The sequence below is a fragment of the Halyomorpha halys genome, unplaced genomic scaffold, assembly GCF_000696795.3.
Source record: "Halyomorpha halys isolate HHAL.00 unplaced genomic scaffold, Hhal_1.1 Scaffold1282.1, whole genome shotgun sequence".
NCBI classification, from domain to species: Eukaryota; Metazoa; Arthropoda; class Insecta; order Hemiptera; family Pentatomidae; genus Halyomorpha; species Halyomorpha halys.
The window spans coordinates 83,888-104,974 of record NW_027108234.1 but is presented as its reverse complement, the minus strand read 5'-3'; the positions used below and the strand labels follow the sequence as shown (position 1 = coordinate 104,974).

The following is a 21,087-nucleotide window of genomic DNA, read 5'->3' as shown; positions in this document are numbered from 1 at the left end:
ATTCTTGTCACAAATATTATTTTATTATTTAAATAATAAAAAAAAAAGAACCTGCAAAAATGTGAGTTATTTTTTATGTAATAAGAACAACAGCTGTCCACAACATACTTTAACAGAATAATTACCCAGTAGATTAGTAGCTATTTGTGCCCACAATGTAGTGTGAAGCGTTAAAAATAAAAAGAACAAAACTAACATTCTTAAATTAAAGATAATACCAGAGCAACCAGTGTTCATATAATACTGGCTAAGTAGCTATAACAAAAAAAAATTAAAGGGTTTCAGAAATTTAAAATCTGTCTAAAATCATAATTTATCATCAGAGCTAATTATATTATCAACCACTTTAGCATTTCAAATTTGCTATGAGTAGCATCTCAAAAGTACTAATATGAGTAATTTTTAAGCCTTTTCATCTATCGTAGGTATAGTTCATCGTGCATGGTGTCAATTTGAGGGTATGGACAAATGCTAATAAGCCTTAAGATGAACAGTTACCAAGACAATCTAAACAATTCTATCTAATGATAGGTACGTTTAAATAGTACTATATAAATCTAATCAGTCTTACAGTCCTGAAGTAAATATGTGGGCGAACGGATTTTTTTAATTTGATTTTCGGATTCTATTATGATTAAAAGTAAAATCACAAATTCATTAAAGAGCTAATTTTTTTTTTTTTAATGAAACTTCTTTACTGAAGTTCTACAACACAATAAAGAAAATATACGAGATTGATTTCGTGACGCCAGGGGACGCTCAATTTGAAACGGTAGTAATGGGAGGCAACGCTTAAAGTATTTTGTATTTATATTAAAATATCTCGAAAACCAAAAATCGAAGCTACGTACAGTAAGAGAGGGAAATGTTCAGCATTTCATCCTCTTTGCAATGAGTCATAATTCAAAATTGTATTAAAAAGTGGAAACGATAGCACCAGAAATAAATATAGAGGCGAAATACAAATGATAATGTAAACTATAATCCCAAGAATGAATACTATAATTAGTTAAAAGATTATTTGATAATTATAATTGAACAAAATGAATAAAAAAGTTGTTGTATTTTAGTAGAGTAAAAATTATAATACGTTATTGCATTTCTAGAGGTTTTTCACTTTCAAATTTCTTTTTTATAGTAATAATCCAATATAGCCTTTTTTTTTATTCCTACATCTATATTTTATTTTATTCCAATTAATACAGAATTAATTCTTAAACTTTGTGGATTTTATATTATTTTAAACCTAATATATATATTAAATATTTTATAGAAACTACTACAGCCCAAACGAAGTGGTGAGAGGAATAAACTAAAAAGTCTAACAGTGTTATTTTTTTCTGGGGAAGGAATGTCTTGGTTTAATTCCATAGAAATCTAACAACCCTGTATAGTAATCATCACTTTCGAGAATTAAATCACTTATTTTATCAGTACCCGGGAATTTATTTCCTAGCTTTGAAAAATACCAGAAATTTTTAATGAAATGTAGAAAACTGAGAAAATGTTTGTTACACGAGGTGGATACCTTCCCTTTGCGTCACAAGATAGAGAGGGTTTGGGTCACATAATTGGTGAAGAAAGCCAATTTTGAGTCGTCCTATGATGAATATCCCCCCTCCCATCCCTCGAATGTTGTTGCCTGTGCCTTGATTGGACGCCATCTTGAATCTGCTCAAGTTCTGAGCTACTTAGCGCCTATTCGTTATTCCATATTTCTCTGATCCGTTTCTTTCACATTTCACAAACCTTCGATTATATGTTTTCATAATATAGTGTATGGTTAAATATTAATTATATAATAATTTTATTAAATATATTATATCCTATAGATAGTGAATTATTTTAATTTCTGGGAGCTGATGTCGCAAATGAATATTAAATCTTTTTCACTGCTCAAAAGGACCATCGTACATTACGATCACCCACTAATTTTTACTATGAAAGTAATTCAGAAGGTATGTATCATTGATATTGAATTATTGGTAATTAATCAATCAGTCGTTAAATGGTAACTAACATATAAAAAGAAAAAAAACCCAAAAGAAAATATTATAAATTTTAATTAAGAGACAGTCATCTTCAGTGGTTCAGAGTTTTTTTTTTCTTTGTTTTCCTGATATTTACGTATCTGTAGAGGTTATAATCTTATGTATCTATGATAATTTTTTTTTTACATTAAAAGGAATATAAGATCTACAACAGGTGTATGTACTTTATATAAGCACCTGTTTTAGTTAATTATTTAAAGAGCTAATTACTATGATTGATGCTTAAACTTACATTTTTTTTTTTATACGCAATTTATTATATTCTGTCTATTCACTCATGTCACTATATTTATTTTTATTCTTACCTCTTCTTGTTCGGTTTTATGTGGTTCATAAATTTTGTGCTTACATATATCAATGCTAATGTAACATTATGATGCATATAATATGTCATTTGTATGGTGAATGAAAAACTTATTCAACATATAAGCATCTTATTTAGGACTTATTCACACGGAAGAGAAAAAATATACATAAATTTAGATGTGAAAAAAATATTTCCAGATTTAAAATAATAACTCAGAGGAACAATAGTGTTAAATAATATTAAGTAATTTACAGCTCTGCTTAATCAAAAAAATCGTTTAGAAGGGATTGCAAGGACCCATTCGAACGTACAATATGAGGGAATGTTAAAAAGTGTTAAGGTCGAGCAATCAACTAATTACTACTAAGAAATTACTAACGTCCATTAACAGACAATGAGCTCTATGGGGACTATCATAACGGGCACCTTATCGAATTATGAATGGTCTCGTCCTTTCAGCCATTGGTCTATTCACATTATCCCATTTAGGGGAATGCTACTAGAATTTTTTTTCTAGAAATACAGCTATTTTATTAGAAGCTCTATGGAAACTTAAAAAAAAAATAGCAAAAAAATTGAAAATGTTTATTTACTCTTAGCTCCAGACTACATACGTATTGCACAAGCTCTTCAAATTTTAACTGCTTTTATAATAAAATAAAATGATTTATATTATAATAGCTAATCCAAAACTTCGATATATTCCAGCATTCGTACATAGATTAAATTTAAATTAACACATATGTTGTAGATTTTGAGAAATATAGGAAAATATCTATCCTTCCATTATAAATTCCAAGAGCCCACCCAGTGGGAGGTAAGAGAGACAGCTGACCTAAAATAATAATTTTCTTTTTCAAGAAAATAGGTAATTGCAATAACTAATAAAACACTGAGACAATCATAAATAATTTTCATAAAATTTTGATTTCATTCGCCTTTTTCGTGCTGAAATGTCACAACGTAACTATGGTTTACTTTTCTATATTATTCACTGCGAAATACTGTTATAATAGTTCTTTTCCAAATCAGCCTAAAAATTTAGAAGATTGATCAACTCCAATTTAAACAGTATTTAGAAAAGTACTTTTAATTTCTAGTTGCAAAATGTTAATATATTTTTTTTATACTAAAGTATGACAGAAATATAAAATATAACAGTTTACTGATATTTAAGTCCGCAATTAACTATTAATTCAATGCTAAATTGTTTAATGTGGAGGAGATGATTGGTAGTGTGGTTAGTAAAGTGAAAGTTATTTTGATTTGGCCAACATTTCGGCCAGAGTTTCAAGACTCTATCAGGGCTAAGAACAAAAAAAAATTATTATTGGAAGAAAATGTATAGTGTAAGTATTCTAAGAAGATATTCCGTAAGATATTCATTCCGTGAGTTTAGAATGTTTCTAGAAAAGCATTGTTTTAAATAAGCACAAACGAAATGTGAATAATGATACTGTTAATAAGCTAGGATATTCTTTCATTTCATCAATGAACTATCAAAGAAAAACACCAATACGTTGCGTTCGTTCACAAAACTATATTGAAAATATTAAAAAAACTTTTTAATGCAAAAAGAAGCTTACGAAAATAAAATTAATCTCTTGATATATTTCATGCCCTATTAACAGAATCATTATTCACGCCTCGGGTGTGCTTATTTACATAAAAACATTAATATTAGGAATACTATAACAATTATAATGAATAAAATTTAATTAAAGTTAAGAGAGTAGGGCTTTAGCTTTTAAATTTTTCAAAAATGAAACCATTTCCGTCCCACATTTTCATTTTGCCTTATGATTCAACACAATCTATTCAAGGAACAATTTCTAAAATATATACTTTCTGAAAAAAATATTTTTTTATATATATAATTTATTTATTACTATTTACATCTGTATAAAAATATATACAACTAAATTTGTTGTTAGTTATAACATGACATGATACAAACATGTGGAGAATCTACCCATTGATAGAACTTCAATAACATTTCTAGAGGAGATCTTCTTTTTAGATTCCTAGAAGGATTAGTAGGTAATGAAAGAAAAGTCGGGTTAGAAACCAGTGGGTTTGGATGGTCCATATACCTTGGAATGTCCATATCCCCAACATATGGAACATTGTGGTCCTGACTAATTTGTGACAAAATAAGATACGAAGGATTTTGGACTGTAAGGAATGGAATCGGAAGGAATTCAATGGTTTAGTGGAGCCCCAAGGTCAACTCCGTATGTCCAGATAGGCCTTATTATAGTCATGTAGATCAGTCTTTTGTAATGGATTGGAAGTTTTGACCATTTGTCGTTTCGGTCTTCTATGAGGATTCCATGTCAGTCGTTTATCCAGATGTAGTCCTAAATAACGGATCTGTTCGGCAGGAATAAGTAGGGTATTAAAATAAAACATAAATTTTAAATTTTTTTTTTTTTATTTTAATAATTTATTTATTGATATTTACAACTGTATACACATTAAATTTTAAATTTAAGAAATATTAACTTATCCTTACCTATGTATTCTTGCATATCATATGCGAGGGCATGAAATATACTGTCAAATAACCCCCATTAAATGTCACTAGCTCAAGGAAGCTTATGCAACAATTCTAAAAATTGTTGTTCTCTGTTTTTAACCAATTTGTAAGGATTTAAAGTCGCCGTAATTCAAAAACAAGTGGATATATCACAATACAATTTTACATTTTTCCACGTCTATACGTATTCATCTTCTCTGCAAAATTTAAAGAAAATATAAGATAATAATGTTCAACAGTGTGTTGAATTTATATGGAATGACTCATAAGCAGTATATTAAAATTATAAAAGAGTGAAAAAGGGAAAATAATAAACATAATCAAGTAAGTAAATATATTTTCGAAGTTGAAATTAATTGATTATAAAGTCTTGAAAACAGTGTGAAAGAAAACTTATAATTAATAAAATATATAAGTAAAATAACAGAATTGAAGAAGTAAAATATAAAGTGACCTAAGTTAAAAAGAGTAATACAAATGACAATAACTTGAAGTAGAGAACATAACTCAACAACGTGGGCATGAAAGAATGAATAATAAAATAGAGGTAAAGGAGTAAAAAGAAATATGATATTTTTAAATATATGAGACATACCGTCTGAGGTCTGATCATAAGCAAAAGTAAGGTAGCTCGTAGTAGTAGAGGTGGGGAATTATTCATTTCAAGTTCAGCAGTAAAGTCTAGGGTGGTATGTATGAAAGGTGTATAAAATGTAAGGGATTTTATCGAGATTTCATTGCTATCCCGATAAAATTTTGATATTCTATGTACCCTTTTACTCTCACCAACTTTATTGTTTAAGTGGATATGAATAATTTCCTTCCTTTATTCGACCTCCTCCTCATAAGAATCGCAGACAACACTCTATTCACCAAAACCGGTCCACTAAACTCAGGAAAACATTTAGCTATTACTCTCAACACCTACGACTTTGTAAATCACATTTAATTTTTTTTTTTAACTTTTGATTTTCAACGATATATAATACGTCTATACTACAACTCTTATTTACGTAAATCTTTCTTAAACCTGAAAAAAATATATTGTTCCTCCTAAGTTAAATATTAAAACCATTCATATTTTATATTTATTCATTTTTCATTTAGTAAAAATGGAAGATTGCAAATTATTCCAAATAAACAAAATTAAAGCTACTTCTGAGGAGGATTTAATTCTTTTTTTTTTTTTGAAACCTCCTCTAGTGGTGAATTTAAGCCCTTTCTACTTTAATGAGAATAAGACAGACGCACACAATTTTTGACTTGGTTAATTGGCGAGACTTGGTTATTTCGACTAAGGGAACACGAACGAGTATTAAAGTGAATGGATAACATTAGTTCATAGGAAGCATTCAGATTCTCAAACACCTTTAGTAGAGGAAATATAGGTTTTTGTGTAGATCATTAAAAAAACAATATTCGATTTTTTTTGACAATCTGAAATTATAAGAAAATTTTAACGTGGAAAAAGTGTATTCTTTTTGCCACCATCTTGATTTTTTGTTTCAAAAGAAAAAAAAAAATATGCGTTATTAAAGATATGAAAACTTCTTTAATAACGAATATTCTGATAAAGATTCTATTATTTGTTTTAAAACTTAAGAATAAATAACAAAATGGTGGCTGAAAAAACTGAAAAGCCTAAAATTTTCGATTATTTTTTATTCAGTGCTCTATATCTTTAAAGTTATCAATCACACGATAAAAATTTAAAAACCCATTTTAAATTGTAATTTGGAAAAATTCGATCTTTCACGGAACTCTTTACGTTCAATAGTTTTTCCAATAACCAAAATATTTTTAATTAATAAAAAATCAATATTTTTTATAAATTTATTTTGGCAGCTATCACAGAAACTATTAAAAACTTAAGATAATCATTAGAAACTAAATTATTAAAATTTTAATTTGAGTGCTAATAGACATTAGTACGTCCCATATTTCCTGAGATACATTTTTTCAGAAAATAATTTTTTTTTTTTTCCAAATGACAGAAAATCAAAAATGGACTTTAGCAAATGTTTAAGAAGACGTAAATATATATATCAGCACAATGGTGTATGAAGATCGTTTTTGACATCACTTGGCTAGACAAGAACAACCTTTTGTTGCATAAGATTTATACTGAACGAAAAGCGACGCCTCCCGTATGACAGTATCATACAGATTCGAAGTACTCCAATCCTTTCTCCAGCCACCAACAGTATTTATTGCCATCATTCTCCTGCCATCCAAGATACATCTAAGAACTTCCAAGATGTATGATGGGTGGCATTTCAAATCGGTTTTCCATAACGCGATTATTCGTCAGACTAACCACCTCACCGTAGCGCATTTGATGGATCATTCTTTATCTTCAGCATTGAGTTGCAAACAAATAAAAGCTGAAATTATATTCTTTCTGCATCAGTCATTCAGACACCCTTCCACTTTAAACCTTCCATCTCTTATAAACCCAGTTCTTTAATTCTTGTCATAATTTTTTTTTTTTTTTATGTTAATTGGAGAAGATGGTTAGAGGTGTGGTCAGTAAAAAGAACATAAATAAACAAAAAAATCATTTATTCATCCCGAAGTTTCGACCTTAGTTTCAGGTCTTCATCAGAGAATTTGTTGCAGGGGGACCTTGCTAAAATTTTGTTTTTTAGATTTAGTTTGTTTATTTAGATTGTATAACTGTTACTAATTAATAAATTGAAAATAAAATTAAAATACTTATATTATTAATTATAACTTTTTTTTCAGTTTTTCAAGTATTGCTAGAATACTACGAATTTTTCGGATATAAGATTGATAATATATATAAAATTAAAGCAGTTACAAGTGCCAAAAAACGTGTATTTTATATTTCATTTTTGATCAACTTCCGACGCCGCTAAAGCATAAGGTAGGTAACTTTTCGATTCTTCGTAAAAAACGAAATAAAATCGCCTTTCTAAGTGACAGACACATGACGAAGATCGAGTAATCTGACGCGGTGGTTTGTTTGTGGTTTTTATTTGTGCTTTTTGTTGGCTTTCTCATAGATTATTGAAGCGTATGTAGGTAGGTGTATTTGTTTAGTGGCTGTCTAAATTTTGTTTGTTGCGGATCGTCTGTGAAATAGTGAGGAAAAAATATTTAGGCACTCACAGTAGTGTCTGCTTAACATGAGTGACCCACATCAATCCTATATCGAATGTCAATCTTACATATTTTACTAAATTTGTCTTTGGTCATAAACTTGCCTCTCAGTGCATACAGTTCTACGAATGTAATGTGTTGAGATTTTTCGTCATTTAGTTTGATTTTTGAAAGTTCCAATCAGTCCTGAATTTTGTTTTGTCATGGACATTGTTATGTCTAGTGAGGGTGGCAGTATTGTCTTGTTCCAATAACATTCCGATACTTGATGTACCCTGACAGAAAATACTTAGTTCTCGAGTTATAAGCAAACAATTACATTTTTTATTTCTATCTTCGTAGTAAAGCCAACTATCATGTTTTTAAAATTTACCGAAAGCATATTGTATATTTCTTACCAGCATTAATGGTGGTTCTTTTACAAAAAATACCGCCAGGTTTATATATTAAAGGTATTGCATTCAAAATTCTTAGGACCATTATAATTGAGGTAAAAAGAAGGAAGTAAAAAAAAAAGGAAGAAAAAAACTCTTTAGATTTTAATTATCTAAAGAAAACCATGGAATGGTAACAGTGGTATTAACGCTAGTAAAATTTAAATACATTGTATTTCGAAAAAAATACAAAGAAATAAAATGAGAATTAGAACCATGAGACAGTTTAGGAATCAGGCAAGTAACAATAGGGTTTTTTTTGGAGAATGAGCAGCAATTAGCTCTACTTGGACAAGCCATCAGATAGTGACTTGGTAATATTCATCAATGTCACATAATCGTAAAGATAGCAGAAGCTAATCACCAAACTAGGTCAAAGGGCATTTATTTCATAAAAAAAGTATAGCAATAGATTATTTATTTATGTTTACCTCTGAATGGGTGCGCTTATTTCTTTTTTTGTGGGTAGTGCAAAAATCTTTCATAAGACAAATAAAAAGTTACACAACAGTACAAGATTCCTACTCACTAAAAAACCACCTCCCAATTATTCATTACCATCCCATGGAACCGCTGTCAAGCAATACTTCACGGGATAGAAGGGTTATCTACCTACATCTTCTTTAAGATAAACTCCATCATTCCAATTCTCCTGCCTTGTCATAATCAATGTGACTAAGTTTTCCGTAACTGATTTCTTGTCTAGCTCTTCTTTCTCTTGAGTAAACCAGAATAACAGAAGAACGAATGTTTCCCTGTTTCATCTCCGGAATCACAAGTTCGGGATGATCATCCGCACTTCAGTTAAGTAGGCCCTGAAGCAACCATACCCTGTGAGCAGTTGAGTGATATAATAATAAACCTCTCTGTGTTTCCAGCATATCGATGTTGGTACTTATGGAATCAAAAGCTGGGACCATCTTCCAGAAGACGAGGCATTACAGTGTCTCTGCCATGTTTCCAATCCAGAGTCTAAATGCTCTCTTCTTTTGCTAATGGAGTGCGCATCTGGCTCTTCTCATTTCTTTCAGAACATCCGGCTGCGTTCATCAGGCAAAACATCTACGGGAGGCATATCTCCGATGACGCAAAAGCGAAAAGCTCGAGCGACACGAAGAGCACTTCTTCGATGCACTCCAATAGGTTTACGGATATATGAACGTACTTGGCATGCTTCCACCCAGATCGGAGCTGCGTTCATAAGCATGGAACTGGCTACAATTCCCAGAAGCTTCCTCTGATTATCTCTTGGTCCTCCAATATTTGGCATAATCCTAACCAATTCCTTAGTCACTTGCGCTGCTCGGGTGCTAACTTTGGGTAAATGTTCATCAAACGGTCTGGCGTCAATCTGTACCCCGGGATATCTAATTGTGTGTGTGTGTTGTAGAAAAATTTCTACCCGATTCACAAATAAGCAAAATAAAGCTATGAAGGGTCAGAAAGTATAAGGAATTCGGAATAGAGAAAAATTATAAATTTGGTTATTGAACTTTTCTTCTTTTTTAAAATATTAGCAATGGAAACCATACAAGGGTAAGAAAAGTTAAAGTTATGTTCAATTCTTTACACCAGCGCAGGTATGTGGACATGAGCGCGTGTGTTAGTCTCAGGCAAGATTGCATAATTTTTAATTATGTCAGATAAGAAAGTCCATAGTTTATAAGATTCCTTAGATAAGTCCTTTGCCTACTAGTGGCTAGTTCCTAGAGTCTTTGTATTTACGTCTACAATAGTGTTCTGATGACTTTGGTGATCATCATGTCAAGCCGATAACAGAACCAAGTGAGAGAAGAGTTCGAAACATATAGGTCGGTCTCTTTGTCGAAATATATCAGTACCACGGCCGTGAAGAGAGACTTACACTTGTGAAAGACTTAGAACCACTAACAAAGCGACTAAAGCGATCACATCGTCTTATTGCTTACTCACCATCTTCCCCCTGAGTTAAAATCTTCTGGTTTACCTGTTTAGATTTATCTCACAAGCCTTAGATTTGTTGCAAATAAAAATAGTTCAATAACTACTAAGGTAATACAGAATTCACTAAAGTAATTACGAGTTTTGTTAGAGGCATAAATAAATCATTTAGGGTACGTCTTGGATTTATTTTTGAAATCCCAACTCCTACTAGAAAAAGAAAGAAATGACCGAAGTTTCTAACTAAAAAAACTGTAATGTTTTTTCTTGTAAAACGACTTGTGCTGTTATCATTAAATTATATTGAAAAAAAAATGTGATTCTTTTTAATGTAATGTTGTAGTAAGTTTTGTTTTCCTTAATGCTTTAATGTCTCGACAAAAATAAAAAAATTGAAATATTTGAGGGAGAGAACGCGGTTTATTATTTTATCCGGGGACCTGCCTCATCGGACGGTTGCCATGGGTTTTCAAGGAAGTTCTAGTCCGTTTTCAGGTTGTACCAGTCACCCACCACAAGGGCCATATTATAAACTGCTATGTGGCCATGGAGAGTCCCCTCATTACTGATCAGAAGAAAAAAATATTTTTTGCTAGACCTAGAATCGAACCAGAAGCAGAATCAGGATTACAATCCTTAGCTACCCTAATCCTCTACAAAAATTTGATATTAATGTTATATTTCAGGAACAGAGAACAAATAATAAGAACTAAGAAACGCACCTGACAGCAGTTAAAAAAAAGAGAGTTTATCCAAGTGACATGTAGCTCTGGTCGAGGTGATAGGAAATCGATACCACTCGCAAGGTAACAAATTAAAGCCGTTTGTGTCGCAAATTAAACTTTTAGCAACTGAACAGATCTGACTAATGAGTTGAGAAAGTGACTGGCATTTTTTATTCTTCTAACTGAGTTAAACAGAACACCATCCACGTTCAGGTATTATACAAAATATTAATAAAATAATTTCAATAACAATGCAGATCTCAATATATTATTTCTTGCATTACAGGTTACAGAAGTGGTTCCAAAATTGTTTTCACTCAAACACCCTTGTTGGGCTAAGAGAATTTCGCGGCATACTTGTCTTGCGCATGCCAGTGTTGAGTGTTGTCACTCCTAACATACACTTTGGGTGAGAGTCCAAGAGTGCTTGGATTGGAAGGTTGTTGGTTCAATTCCCACCCGGGTCAGACAATATTTATTTCACAGCGCCCCCGAGAAATGAAATATTAAATTTCCACCCCGGAGCTGTATACGTCCTCAATGGAGCAGAGGCTATATATGTATAGTATGTATATATGTATGTATGTATGTACATACATGAGGCTATATGTAGTGGTGGAGAGAGTTAAAGCGTTACCTTAGCTATCTCCCAACAATTTTTTTTTTTTTAAGATCCCCTTCCTGGTCATTTCTGAAAAGCGGAGGGTAAGGGGCTATCTACAGACTATGATGAGGGGTCATGTTTTTCATTTTGTGCGACCACCACTCAATGAAAAGGGACATTGTCCCAGGTCGGATGTAAGAATCCATCTCTACTCTGGTTAGAAGAAGATGGTTACCTGTAGATAACCTCCCTCCCCTCCGGTATGTCAGAAATGACTATGTTAGGTGTAGTAAAGAAAGTCCTGAATGGAAGGCTACAACCAAAATAAATAAATCCCTTATACTCATTATTGTTATGAGTTTCTTATCTTTTTGTAAGGTGTTATTGTAATAAGTATTATCTTTTACACAGTTTAATTGGAGGAGTATCGATTCAGGGTGATCATGTTGGATTTTGCGGGGCGAGTCAATGAACATATGTCTTTAATTCATAAGATATTAGTTGACGCAAAACCAATTAATTGTAATAACTTGAGTGAAAAGTAAAACGGATGTAATGATTAAAGCGAATGAAGTCAAGAAAAAAATAATGAGACAATAAATTGAATTAGAAAAGAGCACTGGAAGAGATACTGAATACATAGAATTGGTTATAGAATACAGAAACAAATTGGAAAATAAATGCTGGAAGTAAGATTGTTAAAGAGAAATGCACGGGTGGACAATAGATAGAAGAAGAAGACGATGTGATCCAAGAAAAACATGGGATAAAAAAGTATCATGAATTACACATCATATTATTATAGAATGTGTTTTACGAGAGAAATGACCCCTGCCCAAATGCAATTTAGGTATGGTAACCTATGGTACCCCATACTATGGTAACCCATCGCTATACCGAAAAATGCTTTTAAAAAATAAATTAAAAACGATTCCTTTCAAGGGATATACTTTTCTATAGCGTCTTGCAAATATCTTTAGTCAATTAGCCTGATGAGGCTAATAGCCAAAACCAGCTAGTAGCGGATCTAGACAATGCGGGGTCTCATTTACTTAATTTTTCTACACCATCCCTCCCCCCGATTGTGGAGTTCTGGGCAGTCGTCCACAAAGGTCCTCCATGGACCGGTTCCTGTAAATAAGAATCCATTTTATATCATAAAATTAATTTCTCTTTCAATTTAAGCTTCTTTTTAACCTTTAATATAACAGCTTTCGAAAAATCGTTAGTTGCCACATCCTCGTTCCAATAGACTACCATTCCTTATTTCATCCATCGAACATTTACAATCTCCACCTCCTAACAGGAAGTAATTAAATGGGAGCAATTACTATATGTGTAAAAAGAGTCCTTAAGAATTAACTTTCGCTTAATTAAATTTAAAATTAAGAATGTTACTTTCACTTTCAGATATGTGGAATATGTAGTGAGAGAAAGTACTGCAATCGCACTAAATTTCGAATTAGTATGGGGAAGACTAATTTTGTAAATAGTAATTGAAATTTTGTACGGTAATATATAAGACTTTTCTCGTAATTAATGTGCCTTAACTTTACGTATTGAAAATTCACAATGAAATCATCTGCCTTAACCTTAGGTACAGAACATTTATTATGTAATCCATCTGCCTTAACCTTACATACGGAACATTCACTATGTAAACCATCTGCCTTAACCTTACGTACTGAACATTCATTATGGAATCCATCTGCCTTAATCTTACTTACTGAACATTCATTTTTAGTTTTACTGCTAATCACCCTTTCACCATTTAGGGTTCCCTTAAATCTCATTTGTTATTCATGATATCTATTCTAAAGAGACATGTTCTGGAATAAATAAAGAATATAAAATTATTCTGAGTATTACATGCAAAATTTAATTTCTTTTGAAAATTAAGTTTCTTTATAGCTTATTTTCTCAGCATATATGAAAGAAAAGCTGTATATATAATTTTACAAATAAATATATAAAATAATTTCTCCATTTAATCATGGCTAACTTAAACCATTATTACATTACATAATATTAAAAAAAAAATTAACCCCTCGCAATTAATATATAATCACTTATAGGAGTTTATTATATATTTTTTGAAATGGTAATATACTCCGTCCAGACGAGGAATGAGATTATTTGCTAAGGGATCTTCAGAGGGAAGTAATAAACGTTCTTTGTGACCAAGCCGTGTGTCTTGTAAAGAGGATTTGGCTTCAAGGGAGTCAATAATCCAACAATGAAATAAGTCATACCATTCATCAAAGCGAGTCAGTGAATGTTCTAACTTAACACCTGTAATAGTTGTTATACGACAGTGGCTTAACTAGCAGGGGAGTTGAAGCGTTACCTAAGCGACCTCGAGACTGCAGTGGTGACGGCTCGGATCCGGCTTGGGAAATTGACTTTTATTTGATAGTGCCCCACCGAAAGAAAACTCATCCATCCACTCTAGTTAGAATAGGATTAGTATAAGAGCCTGGTGAAAAAAAAAATCAGATATTTTATGAAATATATTCTGAACAATCAGTAGTTAGTGATTTTTTGTGGGAAATCTATATCTCAGGAACCAAGAAATGTACAGATGTCTATTAATATTCAAATTAAAGCTAGTTGAATGTACTATGATGTAGTTTATACCGTTTATCTTCGTAGGAGTAGTAGTCTTTATGATATTTTCCAAAATGAATTCACATAATATTGATTTCTTGTTATTCGGATAAAATTTTTGATTTGAGAAAAACTATCTGGGAAACCATTGAACGTACAAATTCCTGCCAGCAATCAAATTAAAGATAGTTTAATGTGCTATTAAGTAATTGATAACGTTTATCTTCGTAAGAGTAGTAGTTTTTATGATATTTGCATATGAATATGAATTTTTGTCCGAACAATTAGAAATCAATTTATTTTACTAAATATCATGAACATTACTACTCCTACGAGGAGAAACGTCATCAAATACTTTATAGCACGTTAAACTAGCTTTAATTTGAGTGGTAAAAGCCATATGTACGTCATATTGTTCTTGAGATGTAGATTTTCCACAATAAATTCACTAACTATTGATTTTTCAGTACATTTTTAATGAATTGTATCTTTTAAAAAAACTGTATCTCCCGAACTATTGAGTCCAAACAGCTCTGTTAGGATTCCTATTTTACAAGGCTCTATTAGGTTGTATAGTGTTGTTGGTTGATTTAATAATATGTAGTTCCAAATGAAAAAAATTGTTTAACGTTTTGAAATAGCCTTCATTTTTTATTCCCCCTAACTCATCAATTTATGAAATAACTGACTTTTTTCCACTCTTGGCTCTTGTTCTAGAGGGTTACCTATAGAATATCCCCTCTCACTCGTCTATAACCCTTCCCACCGACCGCGCAGTCAGAAATGACTTAATAGGGGTAAGCAAAACAAAAATGTTACACTACGTTAAATATTTTTTGTATTACTTATGCAAGGAATTTTATAGCATATTTTAGTACCTATTACTGCTTAAACATTGTTTTTTTTTTATTATATAACCTATCTAGGAACAGGTACTGTTGTGAAAGTTATAAAATTTAAATCACATGGTCATAACCATACACCACACAGCAAATACAATCACTATCACGTACACCATTTTTAATCGCAACTGCAGGAGCAGTGGTGGATACAAGTAACTGATAAATTTACGCAATCGTTAGGATTAAAGTCCTCAGCCAATTCTCAAAAGCTTATTTATTGAACTATCGATCAACGAATCCGCTCACAGATCCTTAATAATGAAGCAACTCAAAGTTTAGTAAAGGAGAGACTCTTCGTACAAAATAGTGAGTAGTCAAATATTTATAAACTTAAATACTCTTAAAAATTAAATAAGGCACATGGTAAGTATAAGCAAAATAAAAACACACTTATATAACTAATGAGTTATTAAGTATGTTTGTTGGCTTGCCTTTCTATTAACGTGGAATTTTTATTGCACGAGTCTAAAAAACTAATTTTGCTCCCCTTCATACCTTGGCGCTTGGAGGAAGCACATCTTGCCATCGCCTTGGCCCTGCTTGCAGATAACATGTTTTTCATCCAAATACGAATTTATGTTTCTTTTTTATGTGTTAGATGCCACTTTTTACAAAAATTGAGGCACTTTGTCTTAAAACACGTGCTTTAACGTGACAGTAGCTTTTAAAACATTGGATTTAATTTTATTATCGTAAAGAAACACTGCATCAGGCGGCCATCTTTGTCAGTTGCCGTTTTTTACCATTCACTTGACTTTGTACTAATATTATTGTCTAAATAAAAAAATAAATAAAAATTTCCAAGCACACTTTTTCAAAACTAAAGAAATCAGTTTAAAGATAATTTGTCAAATTTCAAAATGTGCAATTATTGTTAGATGATTGATAGTAAATGACACGCAGTTTTTTTAATTTAATTTATTGAAAAACAAAATATTTAATTATAAAAAAAAATATTGATTGCTGACAAAAGCATGAAAAATTAAGTTACGTTAAGTTATTTATAAATTATAAAACAAAACAACTATTTAGTAAAACCTTGTGCCCTTGGTTGGAAATTAAGTATGTAAGGGCTGTGCTGAAGGTTTGCCTCTCAAGGCCGACTTGATTCAACCAGAGAGGGGGTGGCTCTGGTGCTAGCTGAGGCGATTAATAAGGGCTACTTTTTAATCTAAAGTACATTTTTTAATCATACTCCGGGAACAGATGAATAGAACACTTTTTCAGTATGTAATTATGTTTTATTCTTTTTTTATTTATTTCAAGTTCAAAGAAAAATTGATAACAAGTTTAATCGAAATCGGCACAGTTGACCTTAATTTAAGGTTTTTGGGTGTTGCAGCTAGAAACTGTAACTCGTGAAATTTCACAATTTCCTGATTTCAGTGATCTCGAAAATAAATATGCTTAAGATAACAAAATCAACAATCTAATGAAGATGGTGGATTCACATTTTAGTGGATTTTTACTGATTTTATAATATCGATGACAAAAATAAGTCCAATCTTATGTCATTCAAATTGGCTTTTTTTTAATTTTATTTGTTTCGTACTTTCATTTTGAAATATACAATCTCAGAAGTTTGCAAAACGCTCAGACGTTTATGACCCCGCTGTCGATTCACGGTTACACAGTAAAAGATTTTATGTGAAAACCCATGCTCTATTTTTTATTAGTCTAAATTTTGATTATTTAATTATAATATTTTGACATAATGCATAAGGTTCCATAAATTATAACCCAGGCAGCTCGGAAGATCGGTTGAAGATGAATAGGTAGGAGAGGAGAGGACTGGAGAAGAATAAGGCAGGAAAAAAGGAATAAAAAAAAATTCCTTTTATGAAACTACAAAACATATTTTTTTTCTGAACTATAATGCATATTTTTAGGAAAAATCTTTGTCTATTTTAGCAGGACAAAAAAATTAATAAAGTACATAAAAATTAGATATATACGGGTATGGAACAGTGTTTATTTACATATAATATACCAGTTTTCAAATACAAAAATATCACAAAATTATTTGTATTTTTTTTTAATGAAACTAAAGAGTAATATTAGCTTGTCAAGCTATACAATAGAATTTTCCAGGATAGGGTTTGTTCGATCATAGACAAGTAATCCTTTCATTGCCACTCAGTCGGGAATCTCGGACACTGCCCCGGAACCGCACAGGGAATTAAATGTTTTTTTGCAAAAACTTCTAAATTGTTTAAATCTTCAGTAATTCTCATGAATTCCTGTTATTCAGAGTGCTAAATTCAATGGAATAATTTTTTTTATTTAGATAATATTTTTAAGTGTAAAACTATAAATCTTAATTTTTCCATCAATAAAATCTTTTTTCCTACAGATAAAATGTTATTCTGATTCGTAGTAGTTAATTTGATCACTGTTCTCACCTTTATTTTGGTTGCACTTTCCAAGAAATCTTAAAACAATGTATAAATTGCGGTATTGTTCTTTTTCCAGCCATTGTAGCAGATATATAATAATTAAAATAGCAATTTGAAGTTTGAAATTCTAAATTTCTCTTTTATATTTTTCTCCCGCCCTTTTAGATTCTGTAAAACTATATAATACAATAACTAACTGTTATGTACCTGTTTCAACGTAAATGAGGCAAACTCCTGTTTTACATGCTATCAATTTTTATTAATTTTAACTTTTTGGTAACGTTTTACCATCCTGTAGCAAAAGAAATATATACTTACAGAGAAATCATTTAAATTTTTGCCATTAGAAATAGAAATATTTAATTATAAGAAAATCAATTTTGCTCAAGTGCGAGCGTACCCTAGGATATTCATGAAATGCAAATCATGTGTCTCCGAAAGTCTCGTTTATCACGGCAGTCATTACTACTTGTCAATACTACGATATTGACTCGCCTGCCTAAACTTGAAGCTTGTTGCCCTAAGTAATCTTGCGTATTTGTTTTCAGACCAAAATAGGAACGTGAATTCATATTCCATTATATAATATAACTTCGTCATTTTTTATTGGAGTAATTATCTTTACAATTCTTGAAAATGGTTCCATGCTTATTGTTCAGATTTACATTTTTCTTCAATAACGTCAAAATATATTTGTCTTCTTCTTTAACGATCTTAGTCATTTACAAAACCAAATAATAAGACAATCGAAGAACTATAGTGCGACGCGTCAGTCTTCTTTAAAAAAAAAAAAAAAAAGAAAATAATAAGCACTTAGCCGTTTGATAAAATCCTGAAGGGAAGACCGAAATGTAGTTGGGTGGATTACTTTAAGGCTGATCTTACGGATTTTGGTTTGGGCGTGTAGAATCATTTTGTTTATTTACTACACACATAGCTTTCAAATTAAACATAAAATACAGTACAGTCCGGGAGAAACAGCTAAGTTTAGTACATCTAGGAAGGAATTGGGTTATATTTTATGAAAACGTCATGAATATCTTCCTTCTCCACGAGAAAGAAGAAATACGACCTTGGGTATCTTTCTTGAGGATACGAACAAAAAGTATTACTCGGAATATCTCAGTAGAAAAGAGGAATAAAATAAATGAAGAGGAACGAATTAATTTATCCAAATAGGTAGCAAAGCATTTGTATGATAAAAAGAAAATTTCATATCTGCCAAAAAATTATAAATTACATACAAAATATTGTAGTATTATACAATTTAGTAGTAAAATATATAATAAGGTAACAGAAATGAAGTTTTGAAACATTTAAAAAATAATGAGGTAAAAAACCGAAATAAATTTAATTAAACTAATTGAAGCGGTATACAATACCATTTAATATAAATACAAGACAAAGTTATCAAAATAATTCTAATGAATAATTCAGCAAGAAGTAGGAACTTGTGTAAATTTAACATGAGGCACATACAATCTCTTAAGTGATGGAAGACAAAATGAAATGGATTACCTTATTTAATCTAACTACACCACCACATTCATTCAAAACCTTAATCTGAATTGAAATTAAACGGATCTTCTGAAATATTTGTTGAAATAAAAGGTATGCAAAGCTAGATTAATAGGATGAATATATCACAAAGTAGAAAATTTCGGGATAGCTAGTACAATTACGTAGATAGAGAAAATTGATTATTACATATGCATTTTCATTCTGTATAAATGCTTCCGGGTAATGAACAAGTTAATAGTATCATGTTATTCATGATACCATTGATCATTCATGATATTGTTTATTTCTAATTATTTTTTTACCTGCATAAAACATAAAATAACATTTATGATTAGATGGTTAATTAATTTAGAATAACTGGGCTATGGAAAATTGTAGATATAATGAGCTGGTTGATGATGATGTGGATGTTAGTTGTTGCTAAGTGTACATATTCCGTACTTCCTTCTTCCCTCCGCATTCCTATGCCTCTCTCTCCTCTGCTGCTAGGAGCCACTCCAGTAAATCTACTCAATCCTCGTAGATCTTACTGATGAGTGAACAAAGAAGAATTGACTACTTCTGGCAGAAGACAAGATGGCTCTCTCATCCCGGGTAACTTCCTCTCACCACAGAGAGCACTAGAGGTGGTTCTGATGTTGGCCACATGGGACGCTAGTGCTGTTTACATTATGGCATCCCCTCCCATTCAAACTTTCGGTTACCGTAGGTAACCCGAAACACCTAGTTCAGATTCAATTCATCATCAAGCAGCCAAACAATAACAGTATTTTAAAAAATAAAATATTCATAATATGAGATGGGCGTCATCAAAACAGTCTACTAACGACCAACTTTTCAGAAGCAATTCTCTCGTGCATCATGGAATATCTGACTACTATGAGAAAAAACTTCATCGACTCTTACATTTTCCTCCGAGTAGATACTATTAGAGACACTCCAGTTTACACCGATATGGCGCTGATGAAGGTTGGACAATCTCTTGACTTCTGTTATGTAAAGTATATATTTATTATTTTTATTTTTAGGTAGTTTACGACTTACCCTTTAGATTAGAAATGTGGGCCAAAACGAAAGTGTGGCATAAATACATTGTTTCTGCATACTTCGGAAACAATTAAAAAAGTAAATTTTAAATATGTTTCTCATGAATGTATTTTTATTTTTAAATTCTTATTTCATTCAATATTCTCAAAAGAATTATTGTCGCATTAAATTCATTAATTGATTCATCAGGTGGTGAATGGAACTATGTAAGAAAAAATTATATTGTGTTTTTATAAGGCAATTGAGAGAAAAAGAAAATCACCTAAAAAATAAAGTGAAAAAAAAATCTATTTTTGTTTTATTTGTATTTAAGGGTTTTAAAGGACGTTAAAACGACATTGGCTTGATCTTTCCTAAAAAAATAATTATTCAGTCTACTTTATTTAAAGTATATTTTAGATTCTTTTTTAAAAAATTTTGTATGAACCTAAATTAATGAGTTTAACATTATTTTTCCTTAGCCTCCAAAAAAAAATCAATTAATATATAGGAACCATTTAATTCATAAAGAGCAAAAGCAGGGAACGATAATATAAAACATGGCTTGAAATATTTTACGGAAAGAACCTTCGAACAAGTGTCTAATATAATAATACCTAGTATCACCAAAAAAAAAAATTAATTGAAATCTGAAATCCCGCGTAAGTAACCACCCCTTATGTAAAACACCTTCACATAGCTTTCATAATACGCGTTTGAAACAATAATCAGTATAAAACACGCACAGCTAAGCTAAGCAAGATCTTGGTCGACACTCCTTTTACATGAATACACTAAACATTGGATATCTTGTAGTAGACTCATTATCTACTCCGCTAATAGTTTCTTTTTTGTTTTGTTTTTTCAAAATAGCTCGATCCAGTTTATTAGATAAGTCAGTTGCTGTAAAAACTTATTATTATTGAATATTT

The 21,087-nt window shown here is 31.1% G+C and overlaps 1 protein-coding gene and 1 long non-coding RNA gene across 2 annotated transcripts in view; one reads left to right on the top strand and one right to left on the bottom strand.

Annotated features, from left to right (window-relative positions):
* Nucleotides 1–21,087, bottom strand: part of AdoR (Adenosine receptor) — a 140,172-nt gene that overhangs the window by 112,778 nt on the left and 6,307 nt on the right. The gene's annotated exons all lie outside the window — the stretch shown is intronic.
* LOC106689133 (uncharacterized) overlaps nt 15,093–21,087 on the top strand; it is a 17,655-nt gene continuing 11,660 nt past the window's right edge. Inside the window, exons 1-3 of the long non-coding RNA XR_001344390.2 lie at nt 15,093–15,107; nt 15,237–15,518; nt 19,971–20,125. This is a non-coding gene — a long non-coding RNA (uncharacterized lncRNA). The remainder of the gene's footprint in view (nt 15,108–15,236; nt 15,519–19,970; nt 20,126–21,087) is intronic.